The sequence below is a fragment of the Notechis scutatus genome, chromosome 3, assembly GCF_049901735.1.
Source record: "Notechis scutatus isolate UNSWTSFEM ecotype Mainland chromosome 3, rNotScu1.2, whole genome shotgun sequence".
NCBI lineage: Eukaryota > Metazoa > Chordata > Lepidosauria > Squamata > Elapidae > Notechis > Notechis scutatus.
In genome coordinates this window covers 45,931,501-45,955,498 of record NC_142011.1, presented here as the reverse complement: position 1 = coordinate 45,955,498, position 23,998 = coordinate 45,931,501, and the positions used below count along the sequence as shown (strand labels likewise).

The following is a 23,998-nucleotide window of genomic DNA, read 5'->3' as shown; positions in this document are numbered from 1 at the left end:
GATCCTATCCCATAATCAAACTTCCATAGAATTTAGTCTAGCTTAGACTTTTATATCTTTATTCTGCCATTTCTGCCACATCTATCCAGGATAAAAATACTTCAAGGAAGGAACAGCTAGTAGTAACTGTCCAAAGTCGCCCATCACTATGGCAGAGCTCTTGTTGAAGCGTTGTTCTACTCCAAACTCTATGATCCTTTGGTCAGTAAGTGCCATTAGTAGCTTGTAGACTTTTATGTTGAAGAAAATGGTTATTGCTATTTCCTTTTAATTAAAGTAGACTAGGGAAAATGAAGGAGGAAGACAGATAGATGTTAGGCTTTTGATGTGTATTTTAGCTGAATGCTTAAAACACTTCAAGGCTTTTCTGCAAGCATTCATCTCCAGCATTTAAAAAGCTTGATTCATTTTCAGGATGAATCAGAGAGCCTGTATATCTCTAATGAAAATATCAGCACCAAAACTCAAGCAGAACTATTGGGCAGAAAATGGCACTGGACCTGATGGGAAAAGTGTGTTGTCCAATTTAAAAAACAAAATAAAATCCATGTCTGAAGAGCTATAGCACTTTCTTTTAAAAAATGTGATTTCCATTCTTTCCTCCTAATATGTGTGTGAATAAAATGAAAGGAGTAGAAAAGTCCTTATGAATGTTCTGAATATCCACCCCAAAGTGTACTCAAAAGTCTTGCTGGATCACCACAGGAGATTATAATTATGCTAGATCAATTTTTGTTTGACAACTCTTGGTAAAATTGTTTCAATAATGTAAGAGTAACATAAAAAACAAGAGAATTGACTACTCTGCAATTTTACAATTTGCTATGATAATTTAATATAATTTACTATTTTGATTGTTTCAATTCTGGGATTGTACTTTGCTATTAGGATGAATCAAATATGTTACTTCTTATGGAATTCCCCATTCCCAAATTATTTTTGCTTTTAGAAAAGTATGTAGCATATCATTTATCTTGTTTTACACATTGCAAAAAAATTTGGTCTTACATTTATAAGATTAAAGTATTTCTGCTTTAAAAATATTTACCCCCAAAGATTTACATGGTCTTTCTCTCTTGACATTTAGGAAAGCTGTCAAGTAAAGTTTTTCTGCAGAGCTTTTAAATAATTTCAATGAATTGTAATGAGCATTTTATATAGTTACTCTAATATTGATGCCAGGGTTTGTGCTGGTAGATGTTTATTAATTTTAAATAAATGGTTATATCCAGATTTTTAAATTATCAGAAGTTCTTGTGGGATTGCAATATAGGAATCCTGGGGGGAAATAATATTTTTTTAAAAATTATCAGGAGCCTTTGAAGCTTTTAGGTTGTTTTGTAATGATATCTACCAGATAACCTTTCCCCCTCCTCCTTTAAAAGACCAATGCATAGACATAATAAAGGAAGCTTTGAAAGTGGAATGGCACATTTCCAGATTATTATAGGCTTGAAAATGCCTTTTATCTCAAAGACATGGCATAAATGCAGAGATCTTCCAGCAATTCTTCTCGGCAACAGCTGGAACTGTGGACTTCCACTTTCTAAAAATCAAGAGCTGTGAGGAGAAGATAACGTCTTGGACACCCCAAATATTTGCTAGGTGTTAGTTAATTCAGTCCACAGCTGCCACTCTCTTCCCCCAGCTCAGCTTTACTGTCATTAACTGCCCTTTCAGGTGTTTTCATACCACAGTTATGTCTGGTCTCCAAGGAGCTGAGAGATGGCAGAGCAGGCCCTCCGATGGGACAGACAGGCTATTCTTTGCTTAGCCCTGTCCCCCTCTGAGAGCTCATTGTTTCCCATGACTACACACATTCTTGACTTTCTGATGAGATGCTTGTTACAGTTTCCATGGGGTGAGTGGGGGAGTGGAACATCACAGATGAGGGAAGGTAACTCTTGGCAATATGACCAACGTGAAACTATGTTTAGTTCTTACTGTAATCAGAGGCTCCCACTCTTATTTCTGCCACCATCTTTTTGGTATTCCAACAGAAGAACATTTTGATTCTAACTACTGTTTAGCTGTGTAACTTGTTTTCCAGTGCCTGAAAGCATGAAAGCCGATTCCTCTCTACATTCCTCTCCTCAGAAAAATCCTTCCATGCAAGCAGCCCATTTTCTGCTGGTAGGGAGAGACGTTGCTGCACTGGAGGATATAGCTTCTGAGGTGGTTCCATTCCTGGTATCTCAGAATTAGACACTAATAAGGCATTAAAGTCTCCCATCATTATCAGAATCACAGTCTAATTCATTTGTGTTTGTGTGTCTTTGAATCGGTAATGATCCTGCCAAGTGCTTGGACAAGTCCTGGCCATTTGGAATGGTTTTCCATTGCATTCTTCCTAGGACAGAAAGAGAATGACTTGCTCAAGGTCATCCTGTTGGCTTTATGCTTAAGGCAGGACTAAAACTCATGGCCCCTCTGTTTTCAATCTGGTGACTTAACCACTATACCAAACTGTCATTTAATTCATGAAATTCCCCAAAAATATAGACAGGCAAGGGAATCTAGAAAGTTCTGTGAGGCTTGCTCAATAACTAGGATTTTTTAGCTTCATGGGATGCCTCTATTTCTATGGCATTCAGCCTAGCTGAGAAAGTGGGTGTAAAATATCAGCCTCAGTAAGCTAAATGTCTACACAAAAATCTGCTTTATACCAAGTGAGATCCTCGACCCTTCCTAATCATCATGATTTACTTTACAGGCAGCAATTCTTCAAGTTTTAAACTTTCCTAGTCTACTTGGAGATTCTCAATATGAAACATAAAGGGGTTCTGCGTTTAAAGCCTGTACTCTATTCAGACTGTTGCAACTCTTCCTCTAGTAGAAACGTTTAAAAGGTAACATCTCCCTTGAGTAAGTTTGACTTCTGATGACAATGTAGACTTGTCCATGTACTGTAGCTTTCTTAGCAAAAAATGTGAAAGATTTGCCATTGAATTATTCTCTGTCTCTCTGTGTGTGTAAGTGTGTGTTTTACTTTAAAGCTTACATTGATTGATTGATTGATTATATGCCACTAAGTCATTATTAACTATAGATAACTACATAGATTTTCTCCATGTCCTTAACCTGGTCTTTCAGGTTTCCTAACAATGTGCTCATCACCACTGTAGTGATGATGAGTCCATCCATCTTTCTATTGGCCATGCTCTTCTCTTTCTTTTCATCTTTCCCAACATTCTCTTCTCTTCTCCAGGGAGCTAGATATTTGTTTACTTTGTGCCCAAAATATTTTGGGCCTGGTCATTGGTGGATCTAGTGAGAACTTGGCCTTGATATTTTATTCCAGAAATTGACTACAGATTACTCTAGACATCTCTCTGAATCTCCAAGCATGAATAAAAATAAACTTAGCCTACAAAATGTGTCATTGAATATATTTACATTAAATATACAGTAAGTGTACTCACTTCTGTGATATACTGTAAGTATTACTATACCCTCCTTGGGAGATATGTATTTTAAAAAATGGGTCCCCAATTTGAATAATATATTGGGGATGCTGTCACCAAATGGTTAAATAACTAGAGAAATTTATCAGAATGCTTCCTGCCATAGCATCTAGCCTCATTTCCCCAGGATACTTCCTGCTACTCTGTTTAGCCTTGCCTTTTTCCAGGTTGGTAGGCACATCAGGCTGCAGATACTCATTTACTTTCTAAGAAATTTTGGGTTTCATTGGGGTCCAGAGAATATTCCTGGAAATAAAGATTATGTAGAATATATCTTTTAAAACCATTTATTAATGAAGATAGAGAATAAACAGGTGTTAGGTATTTCTGTAGAATGTTCATGCTATGATAGCTGAAATAATCACCTAGAAAGGTGACACATTAATGATAGCAACAATAAAACAAAGTGGCTGCTTTTATAAAACAAACTTACTATGTTTAACAAAAATGCAATTTGTTGTTTTATCCTTGCAATAACTGAGGAGAAAATGTGACTGGTCCAATTGGTATTCAACTGACTAAAGGGTTAAACCAAATCTGAGCCATATCCATACAGAGCTCCCTTTATCCAAAGTTTTCCTGCTCAAACATACCTTTGCACAATTGTTTTGTTTTCACTCTGTATTCATTTTGCATTCATAAATCCATCACATTCTGTTTCCACATTTTGTCACAGGCATATTTGATTCCATGAGTTTGCCGATGCAAGGCATAGAGCCATCCCCTCTTTGGCCAAGGATCAGTTAGGAACAACTGATCCAAAGATTCTCTCGCTGCCTGCCTGTTATGGCTACATAGGATGTCTTGCGACAAAAAAGTTCAAAGTCATGTGCACCAAAAACAAAAAAATCATATTATGTCAATAGCTCATAAAGAGTTATATCTAGATTTCAGATACACGTAATACATTATTTGTATTATTATTATGTATACAAAAATGAGAAATAACTACAAATTCTTTGGTGGGTGTTGGTCTTCATAGCACCAAGGATGTCATAATGTCATAATGTATATGTGCAGATCCAAGCAGTACATCCTTTTACAACTGACAGATATACATTTTGTCAATGTACAGATTTTCTAAGTGCCACCCAAGATTTTTTTGCATGATACCCAGTGTGCCAATAACCACAAAGACCACATGGCCGGTTTAAGATTTAATCTTTCAATTTTGATTTTCAGATCTTGATATTTTGTGATCTCCAATCCTTTGTCTTATACTCTACCTCCTGGTATTGCCACATCAATTGTCCACATTTTCTTCATTATTACTGTAACACCAAATCAACCCACTGCAATATTCTTCACTGAAGGTTATAGACATCGTAATGCAGTGCTGGTAAGGGTATCCAGTGTTAGGAGAGCTATGGATTACCCCAAGGACAGAAGCAGTAAGTCTATCCCTGCTCTCAAGTCTGCCTTCAGCACCTCCAGGGACAGAATGCTGGACTTGATGGTCTTTGATTGAGTAGATGGACTCGACTTATCTCTTGCCATGAGATTTTCCCTCCCAAATCCTCTGGCTCTTCAAAAGCCTTGTATAAACAACAGACAAAATAACATATGCCAAATCCCCTGGGATTTGTTGACCAAGTAAAGGAAGTTCGTGTGAATCCTGATAACCAGTGCAAAATTATCATTCATAGTCTGAGATAAAAGAGGACTCAATTCATCTTAAACTGGGCACAAACAACCCAGTGTAAATTAGATGCATCTCACCTAAGGTATTGCATCTGGGGACCTGGGCCACTCTGTGTTAATTTATTCTAATTTTAATTAGGCATGCCTCAAAGATGTGTTTCTAAACTTGGAATACTCACTGAAGGTGTTACTATTTCAGCGCTTTGGGACCACAATATCACACCCTTTGATAAAAGATGGGGGGGCATGTGTTTGCCCCACAGTGTTTAACTATTTGCTACAGGGCAGGTTCAGGCAAGTGGCCAAACAAAGACTCATCATCCCAGCTGTATGAAATACAGAAACCTCCCAGAAACCTCCCCTCTCCAGCATAGAAGCCTTGTAATGAAGCTGTTCTTCTGTCATGACAATTCAACATTAGTGAGTGCAGTTAATACACCCTTGGAAAGTGGAGGCAATCAAATAAACTGAGCTGTATTGCATATGTGGCTGAGGCAAGGGCTTTAGGTCCTGTCATTCCCCCCCAAAAACCCCTATTATAATGTATTTTAATATTTATGAAAATATTAACTGATGCTGTCAGTTTTTGGCAATGAAAAATGGAGGGGGGTGTAGGAGAAAATACCACATCACTCCCATTTTAGCCCAGAAGAACTTTGCTGAGCAGACCAAAATAAAGCTGCAAAGATGAAGTGAAATGTTGATGGAATAAATATAAAGAAGGATATATTGGAATGGCTTTAACATTTAACATGTATTTAAATATGGATTTCTCTTATCTCCAGTCTAAAGCATTGATTCAGCTATAATGTCCCATTGCTGTTTTGTCCCAGTATGCAATATGGTTCTGAGCTATGTTTGTGTGAAACTCCAGTCTCCAGTTCACATTTCAATTCTCTGACTCTGATGTTTACTGTCCTCTGTTCCTTTTCTTGTCTATATACACCAATCCTGTGCCAAAAACTGTATTCCAATTTCTTCAAACCTTCTCTCTTCAAGAAAGGTAACTGCTTTTCTATCTCATGCACAGTGAGCTTTAGAAATCCCTTTGCATTTCACTTATTTGTGTGGTATCTTTCAGCTTCCATCGTTATTTGAAGTGGCAGAGAGAATGATGTAGGAGTTTTTATGGCACAGCTGTCCTGATACCTGAATACTCCTGGCTAATCACTCTGAAAAAGCCCAAGAGGCCATGAAGTCCATTATGATGCCCTTTGATGGAGGTGTCAACTCCAAAAGTCAAAATGGTAGCCAGATGGTGGAATCAGAGCTTTGATTGTTTTGCCTAACAGGCCGAACTTCAATTGCACCATTGTGTCCATCATCTTCACTTTTTTGACCCTCACATGCACACAGGACCTTGGGGTTTAACCAAAGTATAGAAAGCTAAGTAGACAATGAATTCTGCTTCTGAAAATAGGAACCTGCTCAAGGACTTTTTGGTTCTTCTTACCTAAACACAAATGCCAGAGACTCCCAATCCCCACTCTTCAGAATTTTACCCAGTGTTATTTTCCTTGGAAAAGTATTCAAAAGCCATTTTTTCCTCTGAAGTTAAATGGTCAGCACTGCTTAGATATGTATTCCTACCCATTTTGTCCAATAGGCAACAACAAAATGCTTCCTAGCTTGTTGGTTGCTTGTTTTAACTTTCTTTTGCAAGGGATTAATATAGCTATGAAAAGTATTAGTGTACATTTCTTGTTATTGATACACGTCTCCCCCAAACTGGCACCCCATCCAGCTTATTTTGCTCAATCTATGCCATCTTTGACTTCAAAACCTAAAGTGAACTGTCTTGTTTCTTGCTGGCTGAAAGCAGAAGGAGGAGGAACAGATCCAGCCTATCAGGATATGCCCATGTCTTTTAGCACTGCTTTGTCTCTTGGACATTTCATCTCCTGCAGCACCGGCTGTAATTAAATCTAGGCTGCGAGTTAGGAAATGCAATACCTTTGGGGAATTCACCTAGATCTGCAGGAACGGCACAAAAGAGCTCTGATGAGTAATGGATTCAAATGCCCAGAATGACAACAGTAAGCTATTAAAGATTTTCGGCTCCTCCAAAATAGAGAGGAGTAGGAAGTCAGAAGGCTGCCTCGTACAATATTTGTTCAACAAAAGAACCCCCCTTTTGATTAGTGCTCTCTGCAATCAACTAGTGGGTCATCTAAGAGCAGATGTTCTAAGAGTAGAGCAATTGTCACCAAATAGAAACACTGGCTGTGCCATTCACAGAAACAATATACATGATGCTAGCATTATCAGGAGTGACTTGCAACATAGTACCTATCTGAGATGTGGAAAAAAGGAGGTGGTTATCCACAAAGAGCTGTGGTGGCACAGTGGTTAGAGTGCAGTACTACAGGCTACTTTTGCTGACTGCCGTCTGCCTGCAATTTGGCAGTTTGAATCTCACCAGGCTCAAGGTTGATCAGCCTTCCATCCTTCTGAAGTCAGTAAAATGAGGAGCCAGATTGTTGGGGTAAATATGCTGACTCTGTAAAACCGCTTAGGGAAGGTTGTAAAAGCACTATGAAGAGGTATATAAGTCTAAGTGCTATTGCTATTAGTCCCAAAGTTGCCTCTGAGGAGAGAAATGCTATTTATTTTGCACAACTGTTATCTCTCACTTTTTTTCTAAAGGTTCTGAGGTGGCCTTTTTATCTTTAATCCCACTTTTTATCTTTATTCCCACTCTTTATCTATATGAATAGTGATAAATGGATTAGATTAAAGCTGGTCCAGGATAATTCAGTCTTTTGGTGTGGAAATATGAACTTTCTCAGGCTAACTATATTAATTTATTTAGTAGATTCTGTGATTTAGTAATCTACAAGGGTTGACACTTCATTCCTTACACCATGCTGTTTCCCTCCAAGATTAAAGGCTCCCTATGCCTACTGCCTTTTCTCTGGGGCAGGGTTGCTATTGCTAACCGTGAAGCATCAATACATTAACTGTTAAAGCCTGTCAACTTGTTTTATCTTCAATTGGATTGATTTTTTTGAGACCATTGAAATTAGGATGTGAATTTCAAGCAAGTGTCCAGATTTTGGGCTTTCATTTAAACCAGCCAACCTGTTGTTTTAGGACTACAGTTCTCCAAATTTCCAGTCAGAAAGATTGATACATGAAGTTAGGGTAGATCACGGGTGGCAAACTCGTGGCATCACATTGCTGTCACGTGATGTTTCACAACATTTTTTCCCTTCATGGAGCTGGGGTGGGAGTGACCTGTGCATGACGCATCCGGCCCGTGGGCCACTAGTTTCACATCCCTGGTAGATGATCTAAAGCAGGAGACTCTAACCTTGTCAACTTTAAGACTTGTGGACTTCAACACCTAGAATTCCTCAGCCAGCTTGCTTAAAGTTGCCAAGGTTGGAGTCCCCTGATCTAAAGGACCACATCATCTCATTCTGTTGAAGCTCAGATGGGTAGTGGGATAAGAGCTCACTGGAGAAACTGAGTCAAAGCAGCTCTAAACAAACAATAAACACATCTCAGCAACTATACCACTCGCCTCTGTACAGCTGTTATACTGCACATAATTGCACGTAAGTGTGGAAAAAACATTTTCAGAAGGAAACAGTAGCAAACCCTGCCAAGATATTTTCATGGATGGAATTATCAAGAAATGAGACTGACTTGAGGGCATCTTTATCTTTGACGCACAAGGAATAAATTGGATAACTTTTCCTAATGTATAGAAATGCACATGCATATACACCTATCATTCAGAAAGATTAAAAAAATGAGAGACCTCTTTTTTATACCTAAGCAGGAGTAATTTTAGGAAGAGACAATACATTATTTCAGACCTTGGGAGCTTTTTATTTCAGCTGTGGTGGGGAGGTCAATCCGGCCTTCATTCTTACATCATATTGATAAAGAATAATTTTTGTAAACTCCAGAGTGCCTGATAAACTAATGAGAATTTTTCAGGCAATGTCTAGTGATTTTTCAGGGTCACATGGGTAAAAGCAAGGGAAAAAAATAGTCTCTCATCATAACACTGGATGCAAAATTTTCACTTACAGAATTTTTCTAGATTTCTTATTCATGTCCTCTAAGGAATGTACACCATATTTCTTCTCCACCTTTAGGTCACATAAAAATAAGAGAGAGAGATACAAAATTGTAGCTCTTTTCAAACAAAATAATTCTTAATTCACTGAATGCAAGAATAAGAAGCAGAAGTCATTGAGGTTAATCTCACCCTTATGTCAGTACAATCTTGCCATGCCCCTCAAATTCACATCTTTTTGTAAAGATGAAGAAAATCTTTGTATCTCTATTCTTTTCTGTGGTGTGCAGTAGCAGTTTCTACATAGCCCAAATCCCTGAGTAGAGGGAAACTCCTTAACTAGACTTTTCTAAAATATATTCAAATGTGTCTACATATACAGTATTTGGTAATCTAATTATCTAGACCAGGGATCCCCAACCTTTTCGACGCCGCGGCCCGGTTCCGGCGTCAGCTGGGCGCCGCCATCTTTTTTTGACGAAAAATCACTTCCGGTGACATCACCGGAAGTGATTTTTCGTCAAAAATGGCGCGCCAGCTTCTGGTGAGCTTTTTCGGTAGAAATGGCTTTCTACCGGAAAAGCTCACCAAGCGCTGGCGCCGCCATCTTTTTGACGAAAAATTGCTTTTTTACCAAAAAGATGGCGGCGCCCAGCAACCAGCGGCCCGGTAAGGCTTGTTCCGCGGCCCGGTACGGGTCCGCGGACCGGCGGTTGGGGACCCCTGATCTAGACCAATTGTTACGTGAGAGCTTTTCCAGGAATGGGGACAGTCTGCAACTCAGACAATATAAACACTTTAGAATTGGTATTATATTATGGCTGTTAATAAGGGAATATATTAAGAAATAAACATAGAGGAAAAAGACAGAAAAAGCAGTAAGATATTGAAACAAATTAATTGACTTGATCTGCAGAAATTCCATTGTCAGTCTATCCTACGAATGTTCTAGATGTCTATATACTTCATTTCTAGTAAAGGACTACATATCCACTTCATAAGAATCCTTGATTAATCAACTATGACTGAGGAAACCCAAGCTGATGAAAATTTATGTCTTTAATAAAATGTATAAGTCTGAAAAGGTGCTATCAGAGTCCTGATTTTTTGTTGTAGAACCATTCTGGATAAACTTTGACAAAGTGAGTCAGCCTAAACTGACTCACACAATTGTACTAAAGATAAAATCATTGGCTGGAAAAAAAAACCATGCATGCATGCCATACAGGGTAAGAAAATTAGTTAATTGCCATTAGGTTAGGTTCAATTCATGGTGACCCCCCACCAAGGAAATGCTGTCATTCCATCCTACCCTCATGTAGGACCAATTTAGGAGGGGCTACTATTTTACATGTGTGCAGAGGATCATGGCACATGTGTGAAAAACATCCCCACGCCATCAAATTGGTCCTGCACTACCTATTCCACGGGGAATGGCAGTTTGATCATGGGGAAGATTATATCATTGAATCAGAGAAGTGACAACTGAAGGCCAGCTACTCCATTCTTTCCTCCTGTAAGGGTAACCCTATAGATTTAGGCACAGTAGCACCCAACTAATCTTATTTATTTATATATTTATTTATTTATTTTTATTTATTTATTTGTCAATTGCTTACAAGATAATAGGTATAAGTATAAACATAGTTATGGATACATGAAATGGATACATATAAGAAAAATAAAAAGAAACAATAGGACAGGGACGGTAGGCACACTGGTGTGCTTATGCACTCTCCCTATAGACCTCTTAGGAAAGGAGTGAGGTCAATAGTAGACAATCTAAGGTTGAAGTTTTTGGAGTTTGGGGAAGAAACCACAGAGTCAGGTAGAGTATTCCAGACATTGACCACTCTGTTGCTGAAATCGTATTTCCTGCAATCAAGTTTGGTGCAGTTAACCTTGAGTTTGTATCTATTGTGTGCTCTTGTATTGTTATAGTTGAAGCTGAAGTATTCATTGACAGGTAGGACATTGCAATGTATGATTTTATATACTATACTTAGATTGCACTGAAGGTGGCGTAGTTCTAGTTTTTCTAGGTCTAGAATTTCAAGTCTGAATAAAGTATTCTACAATGAGTACAGGAGTTGAGAACTAGGTCTAGAATTTCAAGTCTGCATAAAGTATTCTACAATGAGTAGAGGAGTTGAGAACTCTTCTTGTGAAATATCCATTCATTTTTTGGGAAGATCACTGGTCATATGTCAAAAACTGCTGATGAGATATTGTTATGCCTTCTCTCCTAGGTTGGTTAAGGAGCTTTAACTCAGGAGGTGGGAGTCACTTCCCCCTCCCCCCACTTCTCTTCCCTCAACAGTTCTCTGATCCCATAGAACATTTCTGTTGGGCCTGAGCAGATAAATGCCATTGCATATATATGTACATAATGACATGCAACCTCCTTCTATCATTCTTGTAAGGTCTGTAGCTCAAGAGTCCATTAGAAGGGTTGGCAAATGAAGAGGGAAAAATGGCTCTTTGGTTTCATGGGAGATCTCAAATGCCTCTGAAAATCATTAGCCTGTGACTTGTAGCAACCTCAGATGTCCAATAACACCTAGGTGAAATGCTGCTGATGGTGCCAGAAGCATCAGGAAGACACTGCTTTAGAAGTGAAACAGACAAATATAATGACAGACTGCCTCCACAATGACTTGGACCCCAGTTGAAAGCAACATCATCCACTTATGTTCTCTAAATATGGTTGCTGTAGTGCAGAACAGCCTTTTATGGCATGCCAGAGCTGGGTTGAAAACTACAGACCATCACTAGATGCTATAAATAAATATCTCTGTATCTCTTTATGACCATCTTTTTTACTGCTAAGTGATCAATGGCTGAAGAAGACCAGCACACAAGATGGTAGAAGGTAACTCTACCCTTGCTCACTTCCTGCCTCCTTCCATGCCACTTCTTGTCTGTGTCTCCTATTGAAGTTCCATTGCTGGCCTACAAAACTCCAATAGATATGGCAGCAAAGAAATGCAAAACACATTAGTTATTTGCTGCTCTTCAATAATCATCACAATTTTTGGATTCATATATGGCAGACCTAACCCATACAATAAGGTCTTATAAAAAAGCAAGTGGCACTGGGGATACTCCTGTCTTTGGAGCAGAGGTGGTATTCAGCTGGTGTGCACTGGTTAGGGAGAACCAGTAGTGGTGATTTGGCATGAGTTGCCAAACCAGTGGTGACCACCGACCCTGACCCGGTTGCCTGGTCGCTTGCTCACTTGCCCTGGTTGCTCTCCTAGCTCTACCCAACATATGGCGGCCCTGGCGCAGCTCAGGCAAATGACCTGGGACTGCTGCACATGCGCACTGCATGTGCAGCCGCTACCCATGCAGTGCACATGTGCAGCAGCCCTGGGACATCTTCCCACCTGCCCGCCCTCCTGGAGCTTGCTTTCTTCCTTCTCCTGGTGGATGCGCCTCTTCCAGCCTGGCCTGCCCTGCCCTGGCCAGCCAACAGGTGGGTGGCAAATGTCCTGGGGCTTCTCGCCCCCTTTGTCTTGAGATGCCTGCAGATGCTGTATGCTTTTTTTGGTGGGGCTGGAGTCCAGTCCCACCGAAAAAAGCATGCCCTGTTCTATATGCAGGGCCTGGCAAGTCTGAGCAGCCGGCGCATACAACAGGGCAGCGCTGGACTGTTGAAGAAGCAGAGTGAAGCTGGAGATCAGTAATTTTTGCTGCAAGAAGCCTGCAACTGCCACATGTTCTCCAGCCCCACCGAAAAAAGTACAACATGCGCTGGCCCTTTGGAGAAGTGGAGCAGCAGCTACAGGGTTCTCACACCAAAAAAGGGGCAGCTGGAGGAGGCTTCTCGTGCTGGAAGAGGCAGCTGGAGGAGGCTTCTCACACCAAAAAAGAGCCGCCTCCAGCCACCTCTTTTTCAGCACAAGAAGTCTCCTCCAGCTGCCCCTTTTTCGGTGCGAGAAGCCTCCTCCAGCTACCTCTTTTGGCGCAGGAAGCCTCCCACAACCTGGTGGCTGCCTGTTTGTTCTGTATGACCAAGGAAGAGGAGAGAAACAGCCAGATTGCAGGAGGCTTCTCACACCGAAAGAGCCTTCTGGCACCTCTTTCGGTGTCAGAAGCCAAATACACGAGAAGTCTTGGGCTTTTAAAACACATCTGTATGGTGTCTGCCTCCCTTCACACTCCTTGTGCACGCCAGGAGCACCTAACCAGAGCAAGAGACAGTGAAGTTGGCTGCTATGGGGCAAGCGCCTTGGCTTCCCCTCTTGCTCCTCACAGTCTCCCTGAGCCGGTGTGGTTCTTTCCCTGGGCAGCCAGACGGCCGTAGTAGCACCCACAGCAGCAACAGGCAGCACTGCAACAATGAGGTACAGTAAGATTTGGTGGTACAAATTTATCTCCAAGGGGCTTCTGGCAAAAAACAAAATAAAAACCACCCCAAAACAAAACCCATTCAGCAGGCAGACTGGGCAAGCAGTCACGATCTTTAGTTTGGCTTTTTTTTTTTTTGGTCAGCCCAAGGGTGGAGGAGGGGGGGAAGATACGTAGGAAATCACCGTGTCTCTGCAGCATCGGTCATGTGACTGAGTGGGTGTGGCCAACTTGACATCACTCGCAACAAGGTGCCACACCACCTTGCCAGGTTGGCCACACCCACCCAGTCACATGACCACCAAGCCATGCCCACCAAACAAGCCACTCCCCCAGAACTAGTAGTAAAAAAAAATTGAATCCCACCACTACTTTGGAGGTTGCAAGGTGGCTGCCTCTTTTGCCTTTACTATATTTATGTTATTGTCTTTGATCTTATCCATTGTCTTCCCCTTCTATTTCCACAATTTTGTCAAAGCTAAACATTTTTTTCTACTCTATCACATATCTAAAAATGTGAGCTTTTGCTTGCCTAGAAATGCCTCAAGGAGGAAGCAAGATTCATTGATTGGTTCTACTTGCATCCCATGATACCCTTAGCAACTGTCTCGAAATTCATAATTTGAAGTAGACTACTTTCTCTTCCTCTTGGTCAGAATGACACTTTCACTTTGTCTACATTTCTCAGCCATATTTGTCTACATTTTTCAGCCATATATGGTCCTACTAGAAGGGCCATTGTTTGACTATTCTGACCTTTGCTCTTATTTATCTTTCATTGACTTCTTCTAAATCTTGCATTGTTATTTTTTTTCTCTCAGGTTAATTGCCCTTTGCATTCTCCAGTAGACCATCCAGTAGACTATCCAGAATATTACTATAAAAATAATGAAAGAAGTTGGAAACATACAGTTTTTCATTCTCTCAGTATCAGTGTTGAGATCCAGAGGTTGATAGGACAGCTTGGACCATTCTCTTTTCAAAAATGGACAGTGTATAAAGTCATATAGCCATAAATAGCAAGGAACAGGATGCTTGGCTACACGTTACATCAACTCTATATTTTCCTGATTAAAAGGCAACCATAAATTCAGCGCACATCAGATTCCATGCAAGTGAGTAAGCACAAACGACATGGGAAAACAGATTACTCTCTTTCCTCCAGCTTGCTGACTTTTCATACTAGAGTCAAAAGAAAAACCCCTCTGGTTATATTTAGTGTGGAAATGCAAGACATTGGCAAAGAACAGTTTGGCCCACCCATACTCAATTAAGAGTTAAGCAGGACTGGATGGTCTCAAAAGTGCTCTCCAACTCTTGTGATTCTTCTTCCTGATAGAAAATATTTTTACTAGTCTGCTTAGGGTAAGTATTTTAGCTGGCAAGAAACAAACAAGCAGAACTAGGAAATAGCCTATTAACATTTACATTTATCTGCAAGGCTAGAAGAAGAACTAACTATTCTGCTTCTTCGTCCATTGTGTTGAGTAATACACAAATTAAAGAATGGCAACTTTCTCTTAGTCTATAGGAGAGTTTTTCCCTTACCTCTGCCAGGTAGCTGAATTTATTTGATCAAATGTTTTCACATTTCTCCTACCCCCAGTTACAAGGAATGCTTTCATGAACAATTATTGTGGTGCTAATCCAATTCCTGCAAAAGGAAGAGGGGAAGATTCCTCCTGAGTCTAACAAAAAATTTAGACATGTCAAAAATGTAAAAAGAGGCCAGCTATTGCACTACTATTTTTACATTGTCTGGATATATCTGTAATAAAATAATTGGTTGAAACAATACAATTAACTTAATATCTATTAAGTACAAAAGTTGGAAATATTGCTACATTGTTGTATGTGTACCATGCTTAAATTCTTAATATCAGTAAGTTATGAAGACCAACTGTTGCCGATGTCTTTGGAGGTGCTTCAATTCATTCATACTGCATGTTGGAAAGGTAGGCTGTTTGTTGCAAAGAAGACCTTGCATCAGAATTTAATCAATTTAAGTAGATAGTTCCAATAGAAGAAAATATATATAACTCAGGATTGAACTGTAGAATCTTTGGTGTTTTCTGACTTTGGTTATTTGCTTGCTAATATTTCATAACCCAACTAGGTAACATCATCAGAGTAAGTGAGGGTGCAGTTTGCTCCCTGTTTATACACAGTAGCCCTTCCAGTTTGGGTGGAGGTTTGGTTTTCTTCTTGGTAGTTCCTTGATTAGAATATTGTTTATTGCTTAATAGTTCTTCTAATCCCAGCTAATCTGATTTCTGGTTGCTGAAAAGGAAGTGTTCTGGTCTTCTTGATTCTTTCTTAGCTTTCTATTGTCTCTTTTGAATGGTGTGTAAATATGGTTTATCTTTATGTATCTATTGATGGCTGATTTATCTGAATGCCAAGCTTCTGAAAACTCCTTTGTGTTTTTAGATTTGGCTTGATGCTCACAGTAGAATGGACCGTGAATATTAGAAAGTATTGGTCCATCTAGAATTATTTCAAAACTACATTGAGTAAGTCAAAGGAAAATTCTCCCAGCTCTAAAGCAAAACTCATCTAAACAGGGAAATATATGAACTTCCATCACCATCATATCCATATCAATAAATGCTCTCTACAGCAAGACTATTCATCCTTTAAAATGAATTTTTGGGAAGAAGGAAAAGAAATTAAAGGCAAGAAAAGGAGAGGGGGAAATAGTAGAATCTCCTATGAAATTCCCTGAGTATTCCATCTGCTTGCTGGCATTTTGTTGACACTAGTTAGAGAATAATTAGTCAAGGCAGCTTCTGGAATGAAAGACCCAATGACATTAGATTGGTTCCATTTTGCTCCATTTCAACATTTACTGGGCTCCTTAGCTTCCCTGTCCTTTTCAATTACTGCTGTTTAAAGTAGCAATTCCCCTAAGAAGCAGAGAAGCTATGTGTGCCTGGGGGTAGAGGAAAAAAAGAAAAACTTTTACCTACCATCAACCCCTATTGCCCCAATAGATGGGAAATATTTATAGAGATAGTAGTCATGTAAAAAAAAAAAAAAAGGATAAAAGCCATGAGTAGCAGAAGCCTAGGTACATCTATTAAGTGCTCAGAAAGATATAGGAGATAGATTAGAGAACAATTCACACAATCAAGCTAGTGGATTGAGAATATAAACTGAGAATGTATCTAAAAGATGCTCAACTCCAATGGGAACAGAGACGTTGGCTTCATGGACATCCATAAAAAGACACAAGGAGGTTGTGTTTATCATGGCATCATAACACAAGTGATGAGGATTCTTTAACTGATGTTAATTGCATCATCACATTGCTCCCCTTTTCTTTTCCTGAAAATGCCCATCCTTGGCTGATCTTTCAAAAGCTAAGTCTTCATTAATATTTGGATAGAAAATCACCAGAAAAAACCAGGAAATTTTTACTGGAAAAACTGGGGGAGGGGGGGGGGAATGTAGTAGAAAATTTTGGCAAATCTATTCTCTAATTTTTCCAAGAAAAAACAGGGCCATGCCTATGTAATCAGCAGGAGTTCCAGCTCAACATGAATTTTTTTAACCATTTTTATATCTAAGAACCTCAAAAGTGCAGAAGAAACTAGTCTGTAGATAAAGGAGTGTCCTAACATATCACTTGTTTGATCTAAGGTGCTACATAAATGGCCCAGGAGTTCAAAAAGTTCAGTTATTAATTTAGTTTGCTTCAGGAGATGATTCTGCAACTAGGTTTCCAAATTACACTAGAGAAGAGAAGAGAAGAGAAGAGAAGAGAAGAGAAGAGAAGAGAAGAGAAGAGAAGTTAAGTTTATTTGGCCAAGTGTGATTAGACACACAAGGAATTTGTCTTCAGTGCAGAAACTATCAGTATACATGTAAATCAATCATTTACAAATAAAAATATCTGGTCCATAGATTATGCAAACCTCAAATCAAATTCATTAGTATGTGATTAGTAGTTGGTTTTGCATCCTTTCATCTCTTAAATAGACTCTTCTATCTTTAGGCAATTCCTGTCCCTGTTTTAAATTCTGATTGCAAGCTAAAAATAAATGCTAATGTATGCTAATATTTGCTAATATTTACTTATCTTAATTTCTATCTATTGATGCAGATTTATATAAATATATGTACTGAGGATAAAATTATGATCTAGTACAACTTGTGTTTTTATTCAATCAGCTGTTAGCTACTAGCTGTTGATAAGTAACTTCAACCCTCCCTCCCCTTCCAAGGGGTCTTTTGTTATTTAAGCCAGATCTCAAATGGGTGCTTTCAAATACAGTTGTTGCTATCTATAAAATAAGGCACATGGCCATTCTTCTTGCTGCTTCTTGTTATGAACCACAATAAGCATTGTGTCTGCAATCTACAACGTTATAGGATCACAGAGTAAAGGAACTTCGCTTATCACAAATATGAATGTGTAGATTGGGCCAATGAGGAGAACTGGGCTGGTCATCATGATTCACCTTGTAGACAAGAATAGATTGATGGTTATGAGGCATTGCACATGACAATCACAATAACAAATGATACATTTGAAACAATCACTGTATCTCCTGATAGAGAAAATAGAATGCAATCAATGTTGCAAGTACAGAAGGTGGCTCTTAAGAGAATATCTCTGGACTGTATGCAACAGAAAGGTAACAAGTGGGCACTTGTTTCACTGAGGAGTGGACTGAGTGGAAAATCAAGACTGTATTTTGCCTTTCTAACCTCTTACAACAGAGTTGCCTTATGTTCTCTCATTTTACAACCAGGGGAGGATGAGAATTGTGCTGTACTTCATTAGATAAAAAGAAGTGCTATCCTCCCTGTCACACCAAAAGAGAGAGAGAGAGAGATACAAAAACTAGAGTTATTATCCACTGGATTGCTTTTAATAAGGTTATATGCTGTGTTAAAGTTTCACAAGTCATTAAGGAAATGTAATTACATTTGCTGAAATGATTGAAATTTCCTAATACTCCTCCTCCTCCTCCTCCTCCTCCTCCTCCTCCTCCTCCTCCTCCTCCTCCTCCTTCTTCTTCTTCTTCTTCTTCTTCTTCTTCCTCCTCCTCCTCCTCCTCCTCCTCCTCCTCCTCCTCCTCCTCCTCCTCCTCCTCCTCCTCCTCCTCCTCCTCCTTCTTCTTCTTCTTCTTCTTCTTCTTCTTCTTCAGGATTCAGTTTTATAATAAAGCCCCTAAAACCAAAGACCTTCCATTACAGAGTGGGGGATTCTACTTCTCTAATACACTGTCTTCAGTAAAATTGCTGCAGGCAACTATGCTATTGCTTATTTACTTCAGTAGCTGTCTGGATGAGTCAGGCTAATTTGCCCTTACATAGAACATGTTCAGAGACTTCATCTATACCTTAGTACCAGTAAGAAAGATTATTATAATATGGTGCAGAAACTACTTTAAACATATATTTCTTCGTGATAAAAACAGGAAATATTTTGAACACGCTAATTTTAGACTCATTTGGTGTTGCTGGCTGATTATCAAAAAAACTTCTTTGTTCTAAACCAGCCTTTCTTAATCTGGTGTGCTGCAGATGAATTGGACTTAACTCTCAACTTTCATAACTGGCCAGGGGATTATGGGAAGTGAATCCCAAAGGATCTGAAATGATTGCTCAACAGAAAGTAGCTTTAGAAAAGAAGCATCGAAGATCATTTTCTGTTTCGCATTTGTACCAATGAGACAATCTTGGCATCAGCAAAGCTACCTTTTCATCTCTGAACATTTGATTCCATATTATGGTTAGGCTCATTCTGCTGATCTATGCAGCTAACCTTAGTTTCAGAGCATAAGAACAAATCATTTAAGGTCATTTGTATCATAAGTTGGATGTGGTGAGAAAATCACATTAGATACTTTTTACCCCAGCAATGACCAGAAAGAAAATATTCTCATGGAGTAATAAAATTCCCCTCATCCAGATCCACCAAAACTATCTTCACTTTATAGCAACCAAAAGCTTTTCTTTATTGAAAAAAAATTAAGGCAGAAACAAAGGAAGTGCAGACTTCTTTCTGGTATAGTGATATTATATTCATCAAGATGTTAGGATCTCCCCAACTAAGTTTTTACATGGTGACATACACTGCAGAGGAGACGGGGTGGGGTTTCTCCACCTTAGTTCCAGAACAGATAACAGGGGCAAGACTATAAACTAGAATGCCATATCCTTAATGGGAATGTTGTAGAAGGTTTTGGCAACATGAACTTAAATTAAAGCAAAAGACAGTATCTTAGTATATCTTTTTTTTTACTCCCAATCATTCAAATTAATAGTAATGTATTTCCAAATTTGGAATTGTGTTCCCCAAGTCCTTAACAGCTGCACTATGGAGATGTCATTATGACTATGGATTCTCTATCTTATTTTCTCTCTCCCTTCTCTCATTGTTTCTTTTTGAGACCTTCCCTGTGGAAGAGAAAAAGTATTATTCATCTCATTGTGTCTTTTTCCTTAACACTGGGACTTAATGAAACTCTTTCATCTGTTCTCTTTGTCCCAGACTGATGACTCTGTTCAATTATTGGAAACACTAGGGTGTATGCTTATATACAATTCTTAGAGACATGGCACTAAGCAAATGATATAAATCATGGTTTTTACCCTTTTGAAAAATGACTAACATTTCCAAGAAATCTCTGCTAATTAGGTTTTGTCAAAACAACTTTCTTTAAGATTACAGTTTGTTCTAACAAAAGTCACAATGCAACAGTGTCAAATTGGGAGCTAGCCATCACTCCGTCTGACCCATTGACTGCAAATCCAGCAATACTCATTTTTAAAAAATAAAAACAAAGCACCTACCACCTTTATCCTGCTGTTCACAATCCTGAGAAGAGATTTAATCATGAACAGTGTGTTTTTCTCTTGTCGGCAGTCAAGGAGAAGTACTTGACTGCACCAGATTAAGGAACTTTTTATCTGATCACAAATATATAGACAGCCATAAGTATCACTTGTGTGTTGCATACAGCATATGGCATTAGAAAACACAAAGGCTCATACTGATACACACAGATGGCAGTTGACAATAACTGAGGACTTAAGTCTGGTTGGACTGCTTCCATAGTCACACCTCAGTCTGAAGTAAACGCATTGATTTCTTAAGAACTTCTAAGAAATGAGTATAAAATCATGTAACATTATTATGCAGTAGAAGAACAGTAAGATATGTATCAACAACACACACACACATCTACACACACACACACACACATAAAGATATGGGAAGAGTGCAAAAGCAATTGAAAGTTTATTCAAACAAAGGGCTTGTGTTAATTTCAGCAGTCCATTCATATGTACACCTCTATTGACATATCTAATAAACTCCTATTTAGGATGCAGATCACAATGAACAATAGTAACATATCACGGGAGACAGAAAAAGATCTCATTATACACAAATATTTCCATATATCAATAAACTGCTATCTTATAATTAAATCAAATCTAAATAAAGTCTAAAGGGTAAAAATGAAGTAGAATTGAGTGTGCAAATGTACCTCTTTTTGCTGCTGTCTCTATCCTGTACATAGGGGTGTGTTTAAAATGCTATCCATATGCAGCTATTTTGTCATCACAGGCACTTACATGACTTTTCTTTGACAATAAATCTCACCTTGCTATCAAAGCATTGGCTATGGGGATCTACTTATATGAAAACATTGCTTGCCAAGCCTAAAGAAACACAGCATTTCTAACATACAGAGGTCTGTAGATGTCACCTGCCAATAAACATTTGATTAATTACTGAAAAGGGGAATAAAGAGGAATGTATACACATGTACAAACAAAAGAGGATAGGTATGTAACACATATCCACATTGCACCCTCACAGATCTGCATAAAAAAAATGCCACTCACGCTCTCATTCATCCTCCAAGACTTTAAACAAAGAATAAGAAGAATGCTGTCTTACTTTTTCCTCCTCCTTTATATGACTTCTTCCCTGGTGCTTTAATTTCAAGACTTCAGCAGATCTGGGTTTTTGGACAGCAATTAACACAAAAGCAACTAAACAAACGGCTGAGTGCAAAAGAGCCCAGCTTCACACAGGAAATAGCTTACAAGCAAAGAAAGAGGACCGGGGGGGACAGAAAGGCTGCAAATAATAGCAGTGCTGAATAGATATATTCCTAATTGTGAGAGAATTGTGTAGTGTGTGTGTGTGTGTGTGTGTGTGGAAGAAAAAGAGAGAGAGAGAGAGAGAAAGAAAGGAGGAGGGTAGTGGCAGGATGGGTGTATAAGAAGAGGCCTCCCCCTACTACATAAGCAATGGAGGAGAGCTTTGCAACCTGAAAGTGAGGTTACGGAATAAATTATTCCCCATCCGTTGCTCTCTTCTCATTGGCCCAGCAAAGACTTCTGCATCAATGGTGTTATGATGATGAGGTTTTTACATTCACCACACAGGCCCACACTGTTACCTTCTGCTTAGGCAGGCTCAGAGATTTGGGCATTATTACCCAGTGAGAAGCCTCAATTAAGAACCTAATTAATTCTAAAGTGGAAAAAAAAAAAAGCTTCAAATTAATTTGCAGTCTCTCCTCCTCTGGTGAATAGGCTGTATTCTTTGGGTGTCTGTCTCTCTAACTGAGACCAGGTTTTAAAAGAGGAAATATTGTTTTAAGAGTATTTTTATGTTACCATTCTCCATTTTTGGATTCGAAGCAAAGACATCACAAATAATAATTCTGTCTCTCAAAGCCAGGCAATTCCTGTATATATTTAGCCATCCATTGTTCATCAGAGTCCCTCCCTCTGTATTTTTATGCTTTTGCATTGTCCCTGTGAGGGCTTTTTCTGAGATAACAATTACATTTATAGGCTGCTGTTTAAAAGGCATTGGAAGCCTGCTTATATGTGGAAGCTTTATGCAACACTTGGTCTTCTTATTTATTTTTTTTAAAAAATATTTTAGATATGAATTTAAAAAGGAATCCTATTTAGGATCTTTTTCAGGGTTCCATTTTAGAAACATTAACATTGTGACAGAGTCACCTTTGTGAGCAAATCCCAGTGCCCAATTTACATTTTTCCAGTGAAATAAATTGGCACTAAGAAACATTTTGCTATTTTAATTCCTTCCTCTAAAAGGATGCTCACTCCAGGGTTGGGATGCTACCGGTTCTGTCCAGCTCTATAGAACCGGTAGCTCTGAAGAGCAGCAGACACAGAACTGGTTCTATGTCGGCTGCTGTTTGGCCCACATGCCCACCTGGGCTCTTACCTGACCTTTATTTCCTGCTTTTTCAACTTCAGCTGCTTTGCGCGGCACAGCTGAAGTTAAAAAAGCAGGGGAAAAGTGCTTTTTGAAATGCTGCGCACCCACGCAGAGTGCTTATCAGCTGTCCCGATGCCTCAGCTAATGGTGTAGTACACGCATGTGCAGCAAAACGCAAATACCGAACTGATAGTAATGCCGGTTGAATCCTACCCCTGGCTCACTCCTACTACTCACTCCTACTGGTTCTGTGGGTGTGGCTTGGTGGGTTTGGCATGGCTTGGTGGGCATGGCAGGGGAAGGATACTGTAAAATCTCCATTCCCACCCTACTCCAGGGGGAAGGTTACTGCAAAATCCATTCCCTATGTTTGAGGGAGGAGGGAAAGGCTTGCATTGGTTTTAATTAGGGGTTGGATTCTACAGGTTCTCACCTATTCACTAGAACCAGTTGTTAACTTTCTAAGCAGTTCAGAGAACCGGTTGTTGGAAGAAACCTCCTTTTGGTGTTTTTTTTCACCCTTCTTGCATTCTTCGTAGTATGCCTAGACTTACTGTCTCCAAAGGAGTTTTTTTTCTTTGCTGGTGCTTTCTTAAAGGGGAAGGATTATTTTAAGCTTTTTACACTGCTGTTGGGAGGAAATACTCCCCTGTTGGAGTTAGCACTTTGAAGAAATAATTGAATAATGAAGCCGAGCTGCCAGAAAGAAGCTTTTAATGACAAGGAACCAAGATGAGTGACATTCAGCAAGGCTTCTTGGCTAGCTAGAAAGATTGACATTCAAAGGTGAGTTTATATACCCTTTTTGAGTTTTGGTCTAAAACTGGTGACCATTCAAAGTTACAATGGCACTGAAAAAAGTGACTTATGACCATTTTTCACACTTACGACTGTTGCAACATCCCCATTGTCATGAGAGGCCAGGCGAGGAGAAGCACCCCTTGATGTGAGTGATGCCAAGTTGGCCACCCCCACCCAGTCACATGATCAGCAAGCCACGCCCACCAACTTAGCCACGCCCACAGAACCGGTTGTTTAAAAAGTTGAATCCCACCCCTGGTTTTAATGGAGGCTTTTTTTGTTGGCTAGCTTTTACAGAGTAGGAGCCAAGCACCGTTGTTACACCTACTTCATGGGCTACGAGTTTGGAGAAAAGTTGTCAGGTCTGCATGATTAAGTCCACAAGTGAAAAGGGTCAAAACATTCCATTCACATCCATATTTTTCATACACATAGAATTATTCAAAACTATGTCTCACTGAGGCTTGCTCCCACACAAGTGAA

The 23,998-nt window shown here is 39.3% G+C and overlaps 1 protein-coding gene across 1 annotated transcript in view; it reads right to left on the bottom strand.

The window, feature by feature from the left end:
• BLACAT1 (BLACAT1 overlapping LEMD1 locus) overlaps positions 1-21,680 on the bottom strand; it is a 56,258-nt gene extending 34,578 nt beyond the window's left edge. The window contains exon 1 of the mRNA XM_087959673.1: positions 21,410-21,680. The gene's annotated coding sequence lies outside the window, so the exon portion shown is untranslated. The remainder of the gene's footprint in view (positions 1-21,409) is intronic.
• Between the last annotated feature and the right edge of the window lie 2,318 nt (positions 21,681-23,998).